The sequence below is a fragment of the Octopus bimaculoides genome, chromosome 4 (assembly GCF_046866305.1).
Source record: "Octopus bimaculoides isolate indiv1 chromosome 4, ASM4686630v1, whole genome shotgun sequence".
Classification (NCBI taxonomy): Eukaryota; Metazoa; Mollusca; class Cephalopoda; order Octopoda; family Octopodidae; genus Octopus; species Octopus bimaculoides.
In genome coordinates this window covers 32589316-32612580 of record NC_142931.1, presented here as the reverse complement: position 1 = coordinate 32612580, position 23265 = coordinate 32589316, and the positions used below count along the sequence as shown (strand labels likewise).

At 31.9% G+C, this 23265-nt stretch overlaps 1 long non-coding RNA gene across 1 annotated transcript in view; it reads left to right on the top strand.

The window, feature by feature from the left end:
- The first annotated feature begins 374 nt into the window (after positions 1 to 374).
- Positions 375 to 23265, top strand: part of LOC149136006 (uncharacterized) — an 83278-nt gene continuing 60387 nt past the window's right edge. The window contains exon 1 of the long non-coding RNA XR_016241317.1: positions 375 to 989. This is a non-coding gene — a long non-coding RNA (uncharacterized LOC149136006). The remainder of the gene's footprint in view (positions 990 to 23265) is intronic.

Here is a 23265-nt window from a genome sequence, read left to right as displayed (position 1 = left end):
TTTTCAGCGTGGCAGTATAACACTAGTGAAACAAAAATTGGGTACCCTCCCAGCAGTATATTGCATAGATACTATCCCTTAGTGGGTTGAATCATCAACCCTTAACTCTCTTGGATTATATATATATATATATATTATCATGTTAGGGAATTACAAAATCCGAACTTACAAGGAAATAGAATTTGATATCAAATTGAGTTGTATATTGAAAAATATTCTAATAATTTAGAGAAGAACCACCATGGTGCAACTTGCTCGAAGGAGATCAGACACCATCAAGAAAAGTGTACTATACAAAGCTAGTTTAAAAAATTTAAAAAACCAAGGGAGAATTTATAATACATAAAATCTATGAAATATTGAACTAAGAATTAAAATCGGCTACGTTTAAGAAACGAAAGTGGGAGAAAGACTATGTGCGTTTCATGGCCACATAACAGTGAGAGATATCTGGTCAATCTACAATGAATCGAACAAGATAGATGCCACCCAATATGAGGACACTCTCCAGGTCCGGTAACTTCAAAAAACGTATCTTGAATTTAAAAATGCATAAAATAAGAAAAGTATAAAAATCTGTCCGTTTAAGTAACATTTAGTATAAAGGAAATTGTCAAGGTTTTATAATAAAACACAACAAATAGCAATAAATATTTGTCAAATTTAAGGCATAAAACATCAATTGGGGCGATAATATCCGTAGATAAGGAAACATATATAACAAAAGTGTGATTAGTTAGTAAAGGGGAAAAAACCGTGCAACAATATAAGGAAAAAAGCCACATCACTTAATTTAACGAGGAAAATCGGTTGCCTGAGGTACTATCCAAAGCAAAGAAATATATACTATGTGTATCACGTGACAAAATGGCGCCCACCACGTAATCACAAATGTCAAACTGACGTTTAGAACTAAAACACGTGAGATACGAGACAGCAGGGAGTGGAAGGAGAAGAGGGAAGAAAAACTCAGAAGAAATGCAGATAAGGTAAGTGCGTAGACCTGGAACAAAACAAGGATCTATTTTAAAACGGGGGCCACATTTTTCATTAATGTTTTACGTAGTGTTTTTGGTACCGAAAGACTTTCAAACTTCGTATACTTATCTATTTTGTGTTATAGAACAGAAAAATATTTTTGTATTCGAATTTATTTCATGTAAAAAATTGTCTTATTTCGATAACTTCAACCAATCACTGACAAGTATTCAGTTGTTTATATTTACTCCTTTGGCTGATTAAGCGGTGTAAAGCGTATTTAATTTCCATAGCTTCGTTTTGCGTTTTTCTTTTTAAATTTGCTGTTTTACCCTAACCCTAACACCAATAGAATTGTTTCAGAATCGTGTGTTTATGTAGTCGGCACTTAATGTATATCGGCTGAATGGACGTAAGTGATTGGTTGAAATTACAGAAATACGACAACTTTAACATGGAATAACTTGGGGATTTCTTTTTTTTTAAAGAAGACTAAGAGAAAAAGATGTTTTATATGACACATTCTACCAGTGTTCCAAGTTTCAAAGTGTTTCGTTAATGAAAAATGTGGCCCCCCGTTTTAAAAAAGATCCCAAAACAATATTATGCTGCTTGTAAAAGAGTAGAAAAAATAGTGAAATAAGTGATGGGAGCAAATATCTTCTTCCACGCCATGAAGTCTCATATCTCACGTGTTTTAGTTCTAAACGTCAGTTTGACATTTGTGATCACGTGGTGGGCACCATTTTGTCACGTGATACACATAGTATATATTTCTTTGCTTTTGATAGTACCTCAGGCAACCAAGTTTCCTCGTTAAGTTAAATGATGTGGCTTTTTTTTTCCCTTATATTCTTACACGTTTTTTCCCCTTTATTGGCTAATCACACTTTCGTTATATATGTTTCCTTTTACTTATCTACAGATATTATCTCCCCAATTGACGTTTTATGCCTTAAATTTGACAGATATTTATTATTTGATGCGTTTTGTTATAAAACCTTGACAATTTCCATTGTACTAAATGTTGCTTAAACGGACAGATTTTTATACTTTTCTTATCTTATGCATTTTGAATTTAAGATACGTTTTTTGAAGTTACCGGACCTGGAGAGTGTCCTCATATTGGGTGGTATCAATCTTGTTCGATTCATTGTAGATCGACCAGATATTTCCCACTGTTATGTGGCCATGAAACACACGTAGTCTTTCTCCCACTTTCGTTTCTTAAACATAACCGATTTTAATTCTTACTCCAATATTTCATAGATTTTATGTATTATAAATTCTCCCTTGGATTTTTTAGATTTTTTAAACTAGTTTTGTATAGTACACTTTTCTTGATGGTGTCTGATCTCCTTCTTCGTGTGAGTTGCACCATGGTGGTTCTTCTCTAAATTATTAAAAAATCTCTATATATTTCAATAGCTGGAAATCTGAAACTACATTTGAACTTCATAAAACATTTGGTAATAAGTTATCAGATGATTATGAAAATTAATGAATAAAATTTACATACACAGGTGCAGGTGTGGCAGTGTGGTAAAAAGTTTGCTTCTGAACTACATGGTACTAGTTTCAATTTCATCACATGGCACCATGAGCAAGTGTTTTCTACTAAAGCCTTGAGCTGACCAAAGCCATGTGAGTGGTTTTAGTAAACAAAAAGTGTGTGTGTGTATGTGTGATTGTCTCCCTCTACTGCTTAACACTCAGTGTTAGTTTGTTTACATCCTTTTTTTGCCACTGGTTTGGCAAAAAGTGACAACAGAATATGTACCAGGCTTAAGTAAGAAATTAGTATGGAGATTGATTTATTTTACTAAACCGTTCAAGGCAGAGCCCCAATATGGCCAGAGTCCATTGAAACAAGTAAAAGGGAAATTCAAATGTATATGTGAAAAATGAGATATCTAACAATACAGAAAATAAAGAATTTCTACTCAGAATAGCTGGAGGAAATTATCAAGATATTGAAAATTGACAAGAAAAATCCAGCCTCAATGTTTGAGATAAGTTGTTTATTAGATTAATTTTTTGGATTATTAGCACCATAGAAGATAAGCGAAACGATTGGTAGAGTGATGTAAATATTAAATATTATCCATTCTTAATCCTTAAGCATTTAAACCAACCATATCTGGCCAAATATTGTATCAGTTTTATATCCAAACTGACCAGTTTTGCCACTTACACTTACATGTTATTCTAAAACTATAAAATCATATCATCGTAATCTTGAAGCTTTGAGATAATGCTCATGAGTGAAAAAACATTACATTTGAATGAAAAAAATTACATTTGAATAAAAAAAATTACATTTGACAATAATGTGAATGCTAAGGGGTTAAAGATAAGGTTAACATAGAAAAAAGAAAACAAAATATTTTTGAGAAAAATTTGATATCATTAACATATTAAATATCTAATATCCTAAATTGATATTATAGGTTTCCCTGCCATTTCTGTTCAAATTTCACTCAAAAAAGTTTTGATTAACTTACTGTAGTTAAAGTCATTTACCTAGGGCGCTGTCCACAGGTTTGTCATTGAAACCATGCAATCAAAAACTAAGCTCCTTAACCACACAGCCATTCCTTACACCTATCTCTAGTTAACTTAAAACACATATTTAACTGTTATATGCATTGAAAATGCCATATTGCTGATGGGTGTTGAAGTTAAGCTTAAATTCTATGAATCAAAACAACATCCATAATATTATTTAGGTGCTGTGTCATTAGAAAAAATGAGGAATGTTCTACCTTAACTATTCTTGATGTCAGACTACTTGTTTTAATCAATAACTACAATATGTGAGTTATTTCAAATTACTTATGGAAATTCTATCCACAAGATAATAGTTAAAATGGCTGAATGTATTGTATTATTATCCAAAGTAACATTTTCAGTTTGAATGAAGAAACTAGCCAGCAGGAATAAGTGAAGTAAGAAGATATGATTAAAGTAACATATAATACTTTTAACAGGCGCAAGGCCTCAAATTTGAAGAAGAGTGAAAGTGATTATATCAACCCCGCATTTGACTGAGACTTTTATAAACCTACAAGGATAAGACCACAGCTGAACTTTAGAATATTTAAACTCAGAATGTAAAGAAAAGCAACAAAATACTTCAAGCATTTATCCAGCAATTTGTTTCTGAAATTCATTATCTTTAGGAAAATAGTAAATTTGGGAAAAAGTGAATATTGTTTAGATTTATTTATCCCATATCTGATAGCAAACAAAGCACATAACCACTGACTGAAAAGCTATTAAAATTATTCAGTACCTTGACCCCATCTTTATGTTCATAATGTATTCAATATGATGTGCTATCCAGCTTCATGTCACCTAAATAATAAGATCTTAACCATACTATTTGATGTGGAAAATAACTGCTACATTATTTACAGAGCCTTATAAGGTTATACATTTGTCAGTTTAATACGTGAATATGTTTTAGGGAGAGACTCCAGAATAGAAAAAAAAAAGAGTGTTCAAATATGTTTTATCTTTATAATTTGAACACGTCACATGAGATAGCTCTCTTATAGTGTAACACGGTAGCAACCTGTTGATTTCAGAAAGTTTCTAAAAAAAATAGTAAAATCTGATGTTATCCATGAAATAGCTGTCTGTAGATATTGCAGATATACTTGCAGAAGACAGTGCAGCATGATAAAATAAAGTTTGCATCTTTACACACAAAAATGTGTGTACAGCAAAGGAAAATGTTGAATGTGAATACATACTGTAAAAATATTGTCAAAGTTTGCTGGTAAATGTATACAGTAAAATAAGAGAACAAGAAAAAGTTCAGCCCAAAGAAAGCTCAAAGCTTAATGGTGATGCAAAAAGAAGATTGCATACATAGAAATATGCGTATGCCCAAGCAAATATTATGCAGGGAATAAAATTCCCAAATAAAAATGTTAATGACGTGTGTGAAAATATTGCACCATACATGGATTTATTTAATGAGCCCTACTAAAAAAGAGGAAAATGACCTTAAATAATGTCACGTATGCAAAATAAGTTTTAATCATGTTACATGAAAAATAGGATAAGTTTTTTACCTCAATATTTCAATAGTTATGGGATTTTCCTCAATATTTCAATACTTATGAGATTTGACTTTACATTTGACAGTAAATATTCAACTCTAAAACACAAATCTTCTGTGATTATAACTACAAGCCTACATCAGCTCCACCAAAAAGAAAGTTCACTAGCCAGCAATAGCTGCCAAATTTCCCCCTCAAATTATTCCCTGTTTTTTTATAAAGACAGCTTCTTATTGGATAATGTAGTTTCAGGATATACAGTACCTGGAATGAAATGTAGAGTACTTATGACCCAAATGCTTTTGATCATAGATTTGCTAAATGAGGATTGACATGAAACTAAATGACAACATTATTGCAACCAAGAAGGATTTAACCAATTTCTTGGCTTTAAAAAAATACTCATGCTACTAGTTGAGCAAGTTTATTCATAGTATTTCAAAAAGTAATTCCCTACTTACATTTTTAATGAAAGACGTGGTTTATGCAAGGTTGTACATGAGTTACTCAACAAAATCTGAAGAAAATATATGTTCATACAAATTAAATTGAAGTGAATAAATGCTCAAAGATTCTTGGAGCCTTCTAAACTGAGGTATATGATTAATTTAATAGGAATAATACTATGAAGGTTTAATTAAAACTTTCGCTGCTTATTTGATAGAGAAAGAGAGTTCCATTAAAATGAGTCTGAGGAGATTAAGATTAAAACTGTGTGACTAAAGTATGTGATTCTGGTTAAAGGAGGTGATAAGGTTCAAACAAGATACCAGTGTATTGCCCTTCAACCTCAGAAGAGAAAATAGCAGAGAGAAAGAAAAAGTTTTTTTACCATTTCTGTCATGGTGCCTAGAGTTCTTTTTTCAGTTTCAATCTCAGTGCATTGGCCTCTTCACCTTTCAAGGCTTGTGGGAATAGGACGATACTTTGTGTTTAGTCTTTTAGTATATATACATATATGCATGGGAATACACTTCTTTCCATATACATACATGCATATATATATACACAACAGGTTTCTTTCAGTTTCTCTCTACGAAATCCACTTACAAGGCTTTGGTCAGTGACAGGCTATAACAGAAGGCATTTGCCCAAGGTTCACACACAGTGGGACTGAACCCAGAATTATGTGGTTTGGAAGAAATCTGCTTACCATACAGCCACACCTGCATATATATATATATATATATATATATATATATATATATATATATACATATATATATATGTATGTATGTATATATACATTAATACATCTTTATATATATTAATTTATCTATATCTATATATATATATATATACATATATATATGTATGTATATATACATTAATACATCTTTATATATATTAATTTATCTATATCTATATATACATATATATACATACATACATATATATAAATATATATATTATTACACAAAACCTTTTTGTTTCTTTGTTTTTATATATTTTACATTATCTATACATAACCAAATGATTTAAATCGTCTTAAATTACAGCAATATTTCAAATACAGTCACAAATATAGAATTATCCTTTCCAGGAATTTAATATTGCTTTCATTAACATAGATTGGAGATAAATCCCTTCATATTGATTATTAATTAAGCACTACATAAAGCAACATAGAGGTGGTGATGATGCTCATTTGAATAATGTTGTGTTAAAGAAGAGAAGGCTGAGGAGAGAGAGTGAGAGACAGAGAGATAACGATAAAAAGCAAGAGTTGTAGAGAGAAAGTGAGTGTGTGTGTCAGTGAATTATGACTAATTGTAGTTGTGTATTTTTCTACATAAAGGTATGTGACTTTGTTCATATGTTTATGTGTGTATGCTTGCAAATTTGACATTTTTGCTTGACTTGTTATTTCTTTGATATATGAATTTCTCAGTCTTAGGAAATGGATAACTTTGGAGAAGTTTACAGATTTTCTATCAATGTAATTAATTCAGGAATATTCAGAAGCAACATTTGGTCTTCATGTAAATTAGTGTTTAAATCTCAATGAATTAACTGCTTAACTTGTAATTATTGTGAATGCTACACTTTCTAAAGATAAGTATCATTGTTCATTCAGGTTTTATATTTAGGATTAATTAATTATTTCTGTGTAATAGCAATTATTCAGTGTGTTTCAAACCAATTCATGTCATAAAGTGAATAATAATAATAGCAATCTATTCGTATTATCAATACCTCAGATTTCTACTGCAGACACCTAATTCTGCATGCTATTATTAACTTTGCAATAACTGAGGGGGTCAAGAGCCAGCACAGTGTTTCTATCAGAACTACTCAATATGAAACATTGTGAGCTCATATTCCAATGCTGGATAAAACAGTAACTGTAAACCTGGCATGGTACTCTAATTGGTGTCAATGTTAGTTCGAGAGTAGGTATACATACGACTGGGAAGTTAATAGTTAAACTCTTTATTTACAAAAAGTAGATTTGAATGTATACTACAGAAAAAGAGAATTCCTCATCATTTCTATCCATCTAACAATTTTCTCTATTCTTGGTGGTAGTAGGGAGTTGTTGGGATAGAATCTTCAGGTGCCTCTTCCATAAGGTCCTATCAGAAGCAATATTCATTATACATTCTCACTAGGTTCCTGAGTCTGACAAACTAGGACTATGCATATCCAACCACCTTGTTGATCTTCACCTAGGTTTCCTCTCTGTTGGCTTGGCTTGAGAAATACATCCAGTAATACTATCCTGAAACACCTAATCACAATTTCTTAGTAGCTGAGCTCTGAAATATTTTACTCAGGTGACTCATCATGCAATTTATTTCATTTAATCATCACCTCAGTTTGTAAATATTTAAAATTTTCTTAACGAATGTCTGTCGGAAATGCTTAAAATATTTCAATGAACAACAAAGATATGATGAGTATAAGATGGTCTGTGGTTTAAGTAATATCAGTTAGATATTGTGCAATATGTATGGGAGTTTCAGTCAATTCATTTGTTAGGCTATATAAGTGCATAAAATCCTCATGGAGTATCTTAAAAAAACTCAAAGACTTACTTTAATCTATAAAATAGAATATACAAATTATCATGAAGATTAGAAATTTTTATTTTAACAGGATGAGAAGTGGAAAAGCCTTTTTGTTGATCCATCCAGCCTATATCTACATAAAATGAAAAGCCTTAAATCAATAGTGATGACATTTACTAAATGACTACTTGTGACATATTTTTAAAGACATTTTTGCAAAGCCAAACATTGCAATGAGAAATATTTCTAAATTCTCAGAAAGAAAAAAGAATATACATACATACATTTATACATACACATATACATAAGTATATATATACATACATATATATATGTGTGTGTGTGTGTTAACACACACACACATATATATATATATATATATATATATATATAAAGAATTTACAGAAAAATATATGAACCTAGATTATTCTAATCTGATCTTCCATTTTTCTAGAACTAAGATAAAAGTTGAATATTGGCTTTTAGAAGTACGAGCTGCACGACAATTTTATAACAATTGAAATCTTTTGAGCATTTATCTGTCAAATGAATTCTGTTTAGAAGTTTGTTTATGGCCTTAAAAAGTTCATTATGCTTAAGTCTGAATTTCTTAGATTCTTTATTGCATGCATATGTGTGTGTAGTTCATATAGTAAGAATTCTTTTGTAAACTTTTGAGAGACTATGAAATAATTCCCTTTTAGAATAGTGGATCGCAAAGCACACATGAAATTATAAACAATAGTATCATGTAAATATTGGGCTGAAAGCCCTTTGGGTAGAAAAACTTGAAGTCTGCCTATATCCACTGATATGTCAATGAGAAATGTGGGCTCAAGTCCCACAAGCAGCTTTCAAATTTCCTTGTACAAAAGTGTTTACAACCCAATATTTACAGGCCATCATTTATAACTTTATGTGTGCTTCGAAAATCACTATTCTACAAAGAATATATGTATGTATGTATAGATGTATGTACGTACATACATATGATAGATAGATAGATAGATAGATAGATAGATAGATATAGATAGATAGATATAGATGTTTGTTTTTGTGTTAATACAGCTTCCATCACTAATAGTTACTTTTTAATAAGTCTGCTGGCTTTTTGTGACGTATAGAGTATCAAATTCTTTTCAGATACTGCTATTCTATACATCATGACTGTCAAGATTTGACTTGCATGTGGTGACCAGTGCTTTCCACTGATGAGGCTCAGTAGACCTAAATCACTTGACATGGATAATTTGGCATCCATGACACACGATTTTCATCTGCTACGATATGCTTTGCATAACAATATATAGTAAATACTTATACTTAAAATTTATGATTTGAAGCAACATAACTTTAGGTCCTTTCCTCTTGATTAACTAAATGATGTATTGAATTATCTGTGCATGCACAAATCAGTTTGGAAATTCAACTACTCAATGTCCATAATAGTTGTGTCAATAAATCCCTTTAGAGTCAGAAATGTTAACATTAGGTCTGGTCAATTAATAATGTTCCTTTTTAGGTACAAGCAAACATTGTATTAAATACTGTATCCTTATATAAACCATCCTTTCCATTGTAGCTGTCCTAAAACTTTTAGTACATCAGAGAAGTGTTTGTTCATATCACAGATGTTATTGTTGCCTGAACTAATTTGGGTTTGGCTTGTATTCTTCACAAGTATCTTGACATTGGTAAATATGAAACCTGAAGGGTCAAGCTTGATATCATGTTCATATGGAATAGATTCCTTAATCAAAAGATGGAAATTGATCTCTTGGAAGGATTTCAAGTAGATAGTGTGCAAGTGATTTCACAGTTCTTTGGGTAAGTTCAAGGTGCAATATTTGTTCTGACTGAGTAGATTTTGAGCAACATATACTTACAGGCCAAGGAGGAAGTTTCTATATGGTCACTACATCTGCTAGAAATATCAACCAAAGAAGCGCGAATAATCATGATTTTTAACATTTCCCAGTATAATTGATTGCACATCACAGTGAAAGCTATATGTTTCTTACATATTTCATATATTTATAATACGAGAGAGTTAGGGGTTGAGGGTTCAACCCACTAAGGGATAGTATCTATCCAATATACTGCTGGGAGGGTACCCAATTATTGCTACACTAGTGTTATACCAAGTGCAATAAATGGGAGCGGGTAAAAGGAATGGGGGTTACCCCAAATTTGTATGTCAATTAGAAAATGGAGGATAATATGCTGAACCCAACTTCTTGCAGACAGTGCATTCAACAGGATACACTGTCTGCAAGTAGTTGGGTTCAGCATATTATCCTCCATTTTCTAATTGATATACATATATTTATAATATATATTTATTTTATATATCATCGCAATTAAGTATATCCTAATAACAGGTGAACCAACGACTGAAACCTTTAAGTGAGTTGATAAAGAAATCTCTACACAGAGGATTGAGCAACTGAAATGAACAAACCTTTCTCAAATCATAACTCATTGTCTTTAGAAAGAAAAAACGATATGATGTGCCAGTGGAGCAACTGTATACTACATGTGATATCATTAACAAGATGTTTTTTTAAGCAACCTGAGAAGATAATTTTGATTGGTTGGGAAGTTTGTCGCTTGGAGTCGGTTTCAACAAATCACTGACTGGTTTTTCCTTCGTATCTCATTGGTTGTTGTTGTCCAATCACAACTTATATTAACTTTTGGTGAAAAAACATTCCAATCAAAGCCTGTTAGCTCTTTTTTCCAGTGAACAAACTATACATAGTGGGGAAATTTTTGACTTAACAGAAAACACATTAGTCCCAAAGAGACTCTATGTCTCAAGAACTCAATAGTTCACTGATAGCCTATTCCACCATTCCAATTTCATTACCGTCTCACACATACCAGTGAAGAAAGAACCATTTCATTGATTGAAACATCATTTTTTTTTATTTCAACAATGCACTTTTGAACATTGTCTAGTCACATATATTATCGTCTGTATATTGTTGTCAAATAGATTTTCAGCATCATATTTTGACACCGTTTTTTATTGAACAATTGTATCTGCCACCATCTTTTCCCCACTTTGATCTTCAATTGCTTGAATATTTTTATGCATCACCTTTTCTTTTTGGTGTTTCTTACCTGACACATCTGACAGTCTACATTTAATACTTAAATTGTATTTCAACTTTATTTGCATTGTTGGTCATTTTCATATAATGGCATAACAATACTCAATGCTTATCAAAATCTGAAAAACGATCCATAGTTCACCTTCATCAAAATATCAGAATGAGATTAAACACCTATTAAGAATATAAGAAATACTTAAATACATATGTATGTATGTTTGCATGTGCATATGCATATGTGTGTGTGTGTGTAGGTTTGTGTGTTTGTGTCTGTGTATGTCTGTGTGTGTGTTTTGTGTATTTGTGTATGTTTGCGTGTGTGTGTGCATGTGTGTTAAAAGTTATGCAAAAGTGAGTATCGCTTTTTTGTTACTTGACAGAGATCGTTCAAATTGTCCCTGTTTGTAGAATAACACTCCTACAAACTTGCTGGCCTTGTGCCAAAATTTGAAATGAATATTAGTTGCACTGCTCTTGAATGGCCTGCAAAGAGAATGTACACAATGCCTTTCTCAAGCCAAGCAAACATAAAAAAGGGTCAGCCTTGATTCAACCTCGAACATTCTGAGTTTTTTGCATTTCTAGAAATATATGAGCTAATGCATCCTTTTTTAGTGATGGTATGATGTGAGGAAAATCTGTCTCCTTTTCTAATAGGAGAAATGAATAATTGGACGTAATTTGTAGCTATTGCACATGGACATAAAGTTAAAGCAAATGTATAAAAAGTGAAATTGTTTGCAATAAAAAGAGTCAGTCCAGATTGTGTAAACTTATGATCAAAAGGTGTTCCAGACAGAACTAATCTTACATTTTCAAGAATAATTATCTCATGTCTTGTCTTATCTAAAAGACAAGGCACTGGTTTTCATGGTGTACAGGAGATCAAGGAAAAAAAGTTACCAATGTACATACATGTCATCAAAATTTATTGACACACTACTTAGAAATTTTATTAAAAAATTGTTTTAAAGTTAAAAATTTAGAAACGAATTAACGTTAAAAATTTAGAAACGAATTATATTGCTTACATAGATTTTCTTTGCACAAAACCCTTTCTACTAAAAGCACAAGGTCTGAAATTTTGGAGGAGGGAACTAGTCGATTACATGGACCCCACTCTTCAACTGGTACCTATTTTATCAATCTTGAAAGGATAACAGGCAAAATCAACCCCGGGGAAATTTGAACTCAGAACTTCAAGATGGATGAAATGCTACTAAGCATTTTGCCTGGTGTGCTAATGATTCTGCCAGCTCACAGCAATTCCTTGCACAAGTAATAAAATTATAAATAACACACTTTTCAAGGTGCTAAACTCTTTTTTTTTTTTACTCTTTTACTTGTTTCAGTCATTTGACTGTGGCCATGCTGGAGCACTGCATTTAGTCGAGCAAATCGACCCCAAGACTTATGCTTTGTAAGCTTAGTACTTATTCTATCAGTCTCTTTTGCCGAACCGCTAAGTTATGGGGACATAAATGCACAAGCATCGGTTGTCAAGTGATGTTAGGGGGACAAACATATACACAAACATACATATATATATATATATATATATATATATATACATATATACAACGAGCTTCTTTCAGTTTCTGTCTACCAAATCCACTCACAAGGCTTTGGTCACTCCGAGGCTATAGTAGAAGACACTTGCCCAAGGTGCCACGCAGTGGGACTGCCCCCGGAACCATGTGGCTGGTAAGCAAGCTACTTACCACACAGCCACTCCTATGCCTATTAACCCCTTTGTAACCATATTTCTCTTGACATACACTAACTTTGATTCAGTTAATTTTCAAATTTAATGAATTTAGTACAATAACTTTGTCATTATTAATCTAGAGTTTGGAATATAAATTAATCTGAAATTTTAATGAAAATTTAATTTAGATCACTTTAAAACAGAATGTTTGTATCATAGGACCAGGGGCAGTTTCTGGCAAATTGTATCAAAAGGGCTAATGCTTTTGATCTAAATTAATATCTTCTATCAAAATTTCAGGCAAATGTTCCTAACACTAAATAAATAATGACAAAGTTATTTTACTATATTCTTCATTATTTTAAAAATTAACAGAAGCAAAAGCACCGTTGGCACATCCAAGTTACTTTAGTGTGGTTGTGATGTACTTTATGAATAACTGACAATAAATAAAGTGCACCATTATTATTTGTTACCGCAGATATGATCCATTGTAAAATTTGTGTACTGAATGTCCAGTTCACAAAAATCACACTAAATTGAGTATAATTTTTCATTCTGTTCATTTAACATATATATATATATATATATATAAAAGAACATTTGATCACTGCAATAAAGAGATATATAATATCAAAATGATTACCACCATAACTCTGTACGGTGTTGTTAGTCATTATTAATATTTGAAGATTTGAAGATAGTGAAAAATTACATAACCTCCTGTAGGATCTGATAACTTTCTTTCTTGATTTACCCACGTTTTAATATACCATAGGCAAAGTTCCAGAACATTTTATAAGCAATTTGGCAGGAAGATTTCAGCTCACCAGTCCATCTGGCTAGTGAACCACAATGACATGAGCTGAATGCTTTTGTAGTAGCTGCAGTTCAAATTTGGGAAAAAGGAATATGATAGTTCAGAACAAAATGTCATTTCACTACAATACTTTTTGCAATACAATGTCTGAAAACCACTGCATGAAGGTATGTTTTGAGAAAAATCACCTGCTATTTCTAGTTAGTTGAATGACTAAGGCAAACTTTTTCATTGGTTCATATTTAGGGTGTACATAAGAGGATGTAGAGACTGTGCCAGTGTTTTATTCTTTCTATAACAAATCAAAGTTGTCTTTTGCATTAAATGCTGCAGTCTAATTGTGATTTTATGTATTGACATGAGTCTGATCAAATTCTCTCTGCTTTTCTGTGGATATAATAATATAAGCAACATACTGATTCTTTTTCAATTAACTATATTCCTTACTAACAAGATAAAATAGATTTCAGAAATTTTCGACAGTTTTATTTAGATGTTATGGTAAATTAGCAAAACTTTGGACTATAACAATTAAAAAAAAAAAAAATAATTTTTCCCAATAAAAAACACAGAGAAACTTTTTATATATTTGGATTAATAAGATGTTCTTAGTATGGAAAATATGAATCTTGTAACTAAATTAATAATTGGTGATTTTTAAATTTTGACAACAAAATCAAAAATGTCCAACAAAACTTTTTAAGTACTTAAATGATTGAAAGATATTATTTTCATAATTGAATTAGCAATTTAACAGAAATAATAAAATTTTCCATTTCACCCTTTTGAGAACCAACCCACCTGATCTCTTTTGGTTCCATGACACAAAACTGATGGTTTTATAGTGTTCTAGTTTAAATTAAAACTATCCATCATAATTTTATTTAAGCAATATTTTATGTTCTAAACAACAGCTTAATAAGAATAAAGATTGTAATTTTATGAAATCCTCCATATTGTAATTATTTTCAAATTTAATTGAAACATTTAGACAACATCTTTCAGTGTAAGTGAAACTTACATAACTACATTTGAATAGAAATATCTTTGCAACAGATGAACAATATTTTAAAAGAAATAAAGGGTTAACTTACATTTTAACCATGTCTCTTCTAAATTTGGGTAAACTGCTTTATAATAATGAGGAAAGAGGAAACTGAATATTTGTTTATTATCAATATTTAATAGATAACTAATATAAGTACTAGAATCATACAGAAAAATGGTTGTTTATTTCTTTATGTTGTAACCCAAGAAATTTTGATGAATAAAAATATTTGTGATGAGAAAAACCATTATCTAAATGATTGATTTTAGTTAATAAAAAGACAAAGTGAGATCTCCTGAATTTAAATTAAATGTGGAATATAGTGAGGAATGGGCATGATATTTAGCTGTACAATAAATACTGGGAATATTTTGGATTTATCAAACTTCATTATCAAAGAATAATCTAAGTGTGATTTCTTTAGCCATCCATAATTCCTGATTAATTAGTAACACAAATTAAAATCATTGAGGCCATGCCCATCTTGTTTTCCCCTCAATTACAGTTCATGTAGGACTACATTATCCAATATTTTCCTTCTATAAGATAGTAGGGGAAAATTTAAAAGGAAAACTCACTACTATTTCCAACAGACCAAGTGATGTCATAGATAACGCAAAATGGGCAGTGCTTTCCCAAACCTTGTATTTGAAAATGGAGATAACTGGACGAAGTTAGCTTGTGTAATATTTAGTTTAAATAATTGCAGTTAAATAGTTGCTGAGAAATATAAGAACAGATATGTTTCTGAGATAGAATGAGTGAGAAAAGAGTTCAGTGCTGGAAAATGGTGCATGAGATTTGGTGGTAGAATAAAGTCAATGTGTTAAGGAAATGTGTGTGCATGTGCATGCATGTGTGTGAGTACACATGTGCCAGTTTGTGTGTATGTGTGTGTGTAGTTCAAATAGAACTGAATTTAGTTATCTACTCACAAATCTTCCCTGATGCAGCAGATCCACGATCAATGCAAAGGCAAATCCTTGCTCTTAAACCAGAGCTTACAAATTTAAAAATCAAAACTATAAAACTGATAAAAATTACATGCACATAGCTTGTATGTACCATCTCTCATAAAAACGAAAGATGTGTAACAATCCAAATTCTTATTTGCATTCATTTATATATTTTGCAACACATATCTCTGTAATAGGCACATGTTGCATACTTTGCATTCATGCAGAAAGGGCCATTGATTCAAAAGCATTTTCCATATGCAACTTTTTTATCATTTTCCTGTGGTGGTACCCAGGATTACATTATCTAATGTATCTTTAACTAAGCTCGACTATGTTCTTCTTAAAGCATTGGACATCAAGAGTTACATTATCCTGGAAACATATATATGCACCTCCTTCTATTTTAAGATAAAAAGTATGACAGGGTATTTGATATTTAGTTGGTATTTCTAGCTAGTCAACTGACACCTGAGAGTTTCCCTCACTGAGTTATTGTCCCAATGTATATGTATGAAGGAGCACTATTTATTCCTTGAATTCATATAAGATTAGATGACTGCTATTTGTCATTATACCAAACAGAAAATAAACCAAAAGTGAATATCTATGTTGATGCTCGACCCACAATAAACAGCAGCCAAAGCACCATCAAATCATATCCATTTGTCTTAAAATGGAAGGAGATGCATATATATGTTTTCAGGATAATGTAACTCTCAATGTCCAATGCTTTAAGAACAAAGCCAAGATGATCGTAGATTCAATGCTTTTGTTCATAGCTCCAATGAATCAAGGTTGAAATGAGGCTGGGGAATCGAAATAATGATGTAAATGGAGACATTTACTCATTGATTATATTCACTTGTTAATCTGATGTTTGATGCTTACAGAAAGGGGAAAAATATTACTTGGCTTTACTTTAGTGTTTTTCCCATCTAATTTCAAATGTTGATCTTATTTCCACGTAATGTAAACTATGTGAAATAATTATCAAAACAAGATAAAACTGGATTTTTGGTTTCCATGCAGAAATTATAGCTTCTACTAAGATTAAATATTATGTAGTTCATTAGTAAAATATATTGATTGTATCTGTTCGTTTGTTGTACATATCTTATGTAAAGTACATATGATAAGATTTAAGGCTATGGCTTTGAACATTCTTCAATGTTACAACTGTAAAACATATCACTAAATGTAAAATTTACCACATACTTAAAAATGTCTATTGGGAAGGAAGAATTCTATATAACGTTATAGAAGATGTATTGGGTTGTCTGGAAAGTTTGTGCCGATTTTTAAAGGAAAGGAAAAGGTCAATAAATACTTGCCATTACATTTTTAATCAAGCAAATATAACCCATTTTATTGCACAATGCGTCTCCATCTTTCCTTTAACTTGAAAATACCCTCTTCCCAGAATTGAAGTGGTTTCATGGCAAATAAGTCGAAAGGTAAGCTACAATAAATCGGCACAAACTTTCCGGACAACCCAATATTTATTCTCAGAAATTCTTTAATCTCATCAGATCTTCCATTGGAATTTAATGAATTAGTTATTTGTTGGGCTATTTTTCTGATACCAACTTACAACTTTTTAAAAATTAATTTGTTTGAATCTTGAGACATCTTTTTCCTTCAAGGGCAAATTTATGTCGGATGTTCAAGAGCAAAAACTAAAATTATGCTCTGCTTCAAGCATAAGATGAACTGAAATCATTATTTTTCTAGAAGCATAAGATTAATCAATATTAAAGTGTCTTGTATTGTATCTGGAATATAATCCTCACTTTTTAATTTGTACTTAGAAGTGTTGTAGTTTACTTGATAACATTAATGGAAAATGTTTAATGTGCATCCTTATACATCTATGTCATGGAGCTGTGTAACGTTCAGTATCATGTCTTTGGAAGCTTTGTTGTTTGCAGCTTCATCTGTGATTTGTATCTAAGTTGTTTGGGACATTTTGATAGTTGTGAAGAAGAGTACATGGACAATATTAGATATAGAAATAAAATATTTTTAGATCTGCTCGTGTCACAGTTGACAATGCATGAAATCCCTTCAGTTTCAAATAAGTGCGAGGCATATTTTGAAGATGAATTTTATCAATAATACTCCTTCCATGGAAATGTTTGACAATGCACCAAAGTAAATAGTTATGATTAATCCAAGCAGAGTTGGGTACCTATTTTTCCATAGGCATCAGTTAAGAGTAAATATTCTGTAAAACATTAGGTGAATGATGCATTACAGGAAACTTAATCATTATGCTGTAGTATGAGAGGGCATATAGAAATGGTTTTCCTTCACTTATCTAAGTACATGATTGGATTTAAACTTAACACAACAATCTATCTTGCCATTCCTCAGTTATAAGATCTCTTCATCTCATAGCAATTTATGGCTGTGTACTGAAGTTACACAAGTACACTAATTGGTTGATTAAAGCATTCAAATTCGAAGATAACATTTTTTTATCTGCAGTTAAAATTAAAAATGTTCCCATCATTTATAACTCATTCATCCCCTTGTTTTACTCTATCCTATAAAATCATCTAGATACATATCACATATATAGAAACATATACTACTACTACTACTACTACTACTAATACTACTACTGCCACTGCCACTGCTGCTGCATTGTCTGTAGATGAGCACTATCAACCACTTCCCTCTGCAATTTATCTTTCCTGCATTACTCTTGGTAAATTGCTCTTCAGTAGGCCTGAGTCTTCAAATAGTCAAAGATAAATATATTACTTTCTACAATATGCACAAGGCTTGAAATCTTGGTGGTGGGAAGAAGTGTGTTGAATAAATCAGTCCCTGTGTGCAACTTGTACTTATTTCATTGACCCCACAAAAGAAAACAAAATTGACCTCAACTGAATTTGAACTTAGAATGTAAAGACAGACAAAATGCCACTCAACTCACCACCACCTTAGTTTAAGATATATATATATTAATGGTGGGGATCTATCAAGAAACAAAAAACATTCCAGCCTGATGGTGGATGATCTGTGCAAAATGAGCTTAATGTGGAATAAGCAACTACACACCACACAATACTATATCATACTACAGCACACCACACTACAACACAATGTATAGCACCTCACCACTGTACATCACATCACACTACTCTAATCTTCGTTATGCTACACCATATGAAGGTGTCTGGCTTACTGGCTAGCATATTTAGCTTACAACTATAAGGTTGTGAGTTTGATACAGGTGTCACATTATGTCCTTGAACAAGACACTTTATTTCAAGCTGCTCTAGTCCACTCAACTGAAAAAGATTATTTGAACCTGAATTTCAAAGGGAAGGCCTTGTCATATTCTGTGTCATGTTGATGACCCCCCCCCCCCCTGAGAACTATAATAACCCACCTTTTAGTATTCAGATTATTCTGTCAAATGTAATACTTATTTATACAAATTGTCTTGAATTGTTATCCTCCATTATCTTGTAGCCTTGAGATTTCAGTGATGTGATTGTTTATGTTCAAAATGACATTCTAGAGTAGGTGTGAGATGTCAGATCTGGCTACTTTGAACGTAAAACAAGTAGAATATTTTGACCAGATTTCGCTAGTTTAAATGCTAAAGGGTTATGTGTACACATGTTTATTGAGAGCTCAGCCACTTACATGTTAATTTCTCAAGCAGGCTGTTCTGCTGATCAGATCAACTGGGAACTCTTGTCATAACAGACAGAATGCTGGTTATGCTACATCATGTCACACTGCTCTGCCACATGTGACGCCACTTCACAGTAGACTACCCCACTCCCCACCATTTCACCCCACATTCCACCACAACACAATGTCCTGATCCTCACTGTCCTACACCATACCATAATGCAGCTCACTACACCGCACCACTTCGACACACAATTCCATTGCATCACATAACATAGTTTGGATTTGATGGCAAGAGTTAAAGTCAATAAAATAAAGTACCAATCAATAACTGGGGTAAATTTAATCAACAAACTTACTCCATGAAATAGCAACCCTTGTGCTTCTGTGAGACACATTACTATCAATGTAATCATCGTTGTTATTGTTTATGGTGGTAGTGGTATTTCTTTTGCTAATAGCAAAACCAATCTACAGTAAAATATAGTTGGCAGCAGCAGCAATAGCAGTAGTAGTCGTATTATCAATGATAATGGTCTCAAAAGTCAGCCTGATACTGATATAACTATTAAATTATTGGATATTTAAATAGAAAAATTTATGTTTGTGCAGTGTGCATACAGATATATATATTTGTATATATAATTCTAGTGTGCATATAGATATATTTCTAAGTTAGAGAGCAAAAAATTTGCTCTTTTTCTTGATTTCTTTTTATGAATTCTGTTTAGTATTCTGAAGGTGTCCCTAGAAAAGATCTTGATTAAAGGTTAATGAGAACCAGCACAACCATCTGCACTGCTACTACTATTACCATCAACACCATCAGCACCAACACCACCACCACCACCAACAACAACAACACCACCACCCAAATTATCATCATTGTTGTTGTTGTTATTTGTTTCTTTTATTAATGGTAAATTAGAAAATGTAAATTTTCTTCAAAGTAGACAAATACACCCCAGGCATAATACTTATTTATGCCTTGTCACAATAGTTCTTCAATTGGAAAATGCCTGCTCACTTCATAGAATAATTCTAATATTTCAATTTGAAAGCATTTCGGTGTGTTTGTTGTTGTTGTTTTTTTGTTTATTCTTTTTATTTACCTCTTGATTTGGGTTTTGAAATGTTTTTGTTTTTACATCAAATTTATTTTTACATTGAAATTCTTTATTTTTCATTCATGTTTAAATTTTCTTTTGATTGATTGTTTTATTTTCACCCATTACAAAACACTTTGGTAAATATAGAATTCAGACATTAGGAAACTATTCCTTAGTATTTAGTATTGCTGTTCTTTGTCTATTTACTAGCAGCACATTGAAATAATCAGCTTGAAGCGAAACAAACCTGTCAATGCAAATTTCAACACTTATCTCCAAGGCATTAATGCCAATATTGAAGAGGAACTGGATTATTTTGAATTCTGTTTTTTGTAGTTTGTTTTATTCTATTTAATTTTTTTTATTACATTAGCAATTGTATAACATTACAAACAAATCCCCTGTCTCAGAACAAATCAGAACTAAACAGAAAGGAACCAAAAATTAAATGAAGAAATATTTAATACAAAAAAAACAAGTAAAATGAACAAAAAGAACATAAATGCAGAAATGTTTTATGAAAGCTTCGAAACTATTTAGAATATAGTTAAGTGAAATAACTACACTTGAAATAAATCACTTTGTTCATTGTATATAACTTATTCTTTTGCAATAGAGTAATTTAGATATAGGACAAAAAACAAAATTGCAACATTTCCAGCATCATTTATGATTTCAATACACAAAATAAACTGAAACATGATATGTTTTAAGACTTTCATCTAGTAATAAGTTGATGATGTGTACATTAGTAATATATTAAAATTCATACTGTTAGTGATGCATATTTGATTTTAACTGAACTTATGTGTAACCAAAATCTATTATATTGTTAATTTGTTATTAAAGAAATGCAATGATCAAATTTGGCCTTACAATGATTTCTTATTAGATCTGATCACATCAAAGAAAAATTGTCATATATGCCATATATTATTGTACTTTTATTAAAGCCCTAGATCAACACTAAGCATCATCACTTTGCAATAGAATTTATCTAACTCTTTTCTCTGTTGCTTGTTTCGCTGATGCTGTTTAATCTGATGTCTCTCATGACTCCAATTTACATAGAAAATCCAGATAATATATGCACCATCACTTGTTCTATATCCCTAGAAATCAAAATTGCTAGGTAATGCAATATGAATAGGTCTGTATCAAGGGGATATCTGACATGCTGGCCCACAGAAGATTCACAATATCCTGATAGCAGACTGATACTATCTTGATAATAGATTGAATAAATTATAAATGTATATGTATGTTGTGTCTTCACCACTGCCAATGTTTATAGCAATGAATGGCTCAACACAGTGATATATATAGTTTTAGATTCATATGCTAACCATCAGAAGTAAAGTATCAGGACTATGGATCTTGTGCTGCACCCATGTCAGGATAAGAACTGCCATTTATGAAGCCAGTTGTCTGCAACACTTTTGATTCCACCAAGATTTCTCTTAACTTCTCAATATGAATTGGCTTCTATATGCCAGTAAAATATTTATAGAACATGTCTAAGATGAAGTCAAACTTTATTAAATTTTTAAGTAAGAAACAATAGTTCTGGATTATTCTAATTTAGAAAGGTCTACATTTAACATGATTGCACCCAAGCAAATCTATCAGGAATTGAGAGACTGATGTCATACAAGTGTGTGCGTGTGTGAATGAGAGAGTATGTGTGAGTGCGTGTGTGTGTCTGTATGTGTGTGAGTAAGAGAGAGTTTGAGAATGCATATGTCTTGAATAAATATATATAAGTGAGGATAACTCCAGATAATTCCGTCCACAAACAATAATCCAAGTCACTTTCATCAATAAAATTGATATGGAAGAATCACCAGAAGCACATACTTAATAATTATTCTTTTATTCTTTTACTTGTTTCAGTCATTTGACTGCAGCCATGCTGGAGCACCGCCTTTAGTTGAGCAAGTTGACTCCACGACTTTTTCTTTGTAAGCCTAGTACTTATTCGATTGGTCTCTTTTGCTGAACCGCTAAGTTATGGAGACATAGATACACCAACATCGGTTGTCAAGCGATGTTTGAGGGGACAAACACACGCACACACATATATACAACATAGGCGGCGAGCTGGCAGAAACGTTAGCACACCGGGCGAAATGCTTAGCGGTATTTCGTCTGCCGCTATGTTCTGAGTTCAAATTCCGCCGAGGTCGACTTTGCCTTTCATCCTTTCGGGGTCGATTAAATAAGTACCAGTTACGCACTGGGGTCGGTATAATCGACTTAATCCGTTTGTCTATCCTTGTTTGTCCCCTCTGTGTGTAGCCCCTTGTGGGTAGTAAAGAAATAACACACATATATACAACAGGCTTCTTTCAGTTTCTGTCTGCCAAATCCACTTACAAGCCTTGGTTGGACCAAGGCTATAGTAGAAGACATTTGCTCATGCAGTGGGAATGAACCAAGAACCATGTGGTTGGTAAGCAAAGAATATATTAAAATGCATAGATACATTTCAAATATATAAATATATAGATATATTAAAAATATATAAATATATAAATACATTAAAAGTATACAGGGTAACTGATACGTTTAAAAATATACAGATGTGAACATACATAAATATATTAAAATATTCCAAAGATGAGTAGTTTATACCTGGTAACTTACTGGTAAAGCACAGTCACTTTCACACTGTTTGTTATGTATATGGTAAAAGAAAGACCAAAGAAGGAAGATATGAGAATTTTTGTGAATCATTACAATTGTTACAACATATCTAGTATCAATCACTCATGGGTGGGATACTTAACAACTGG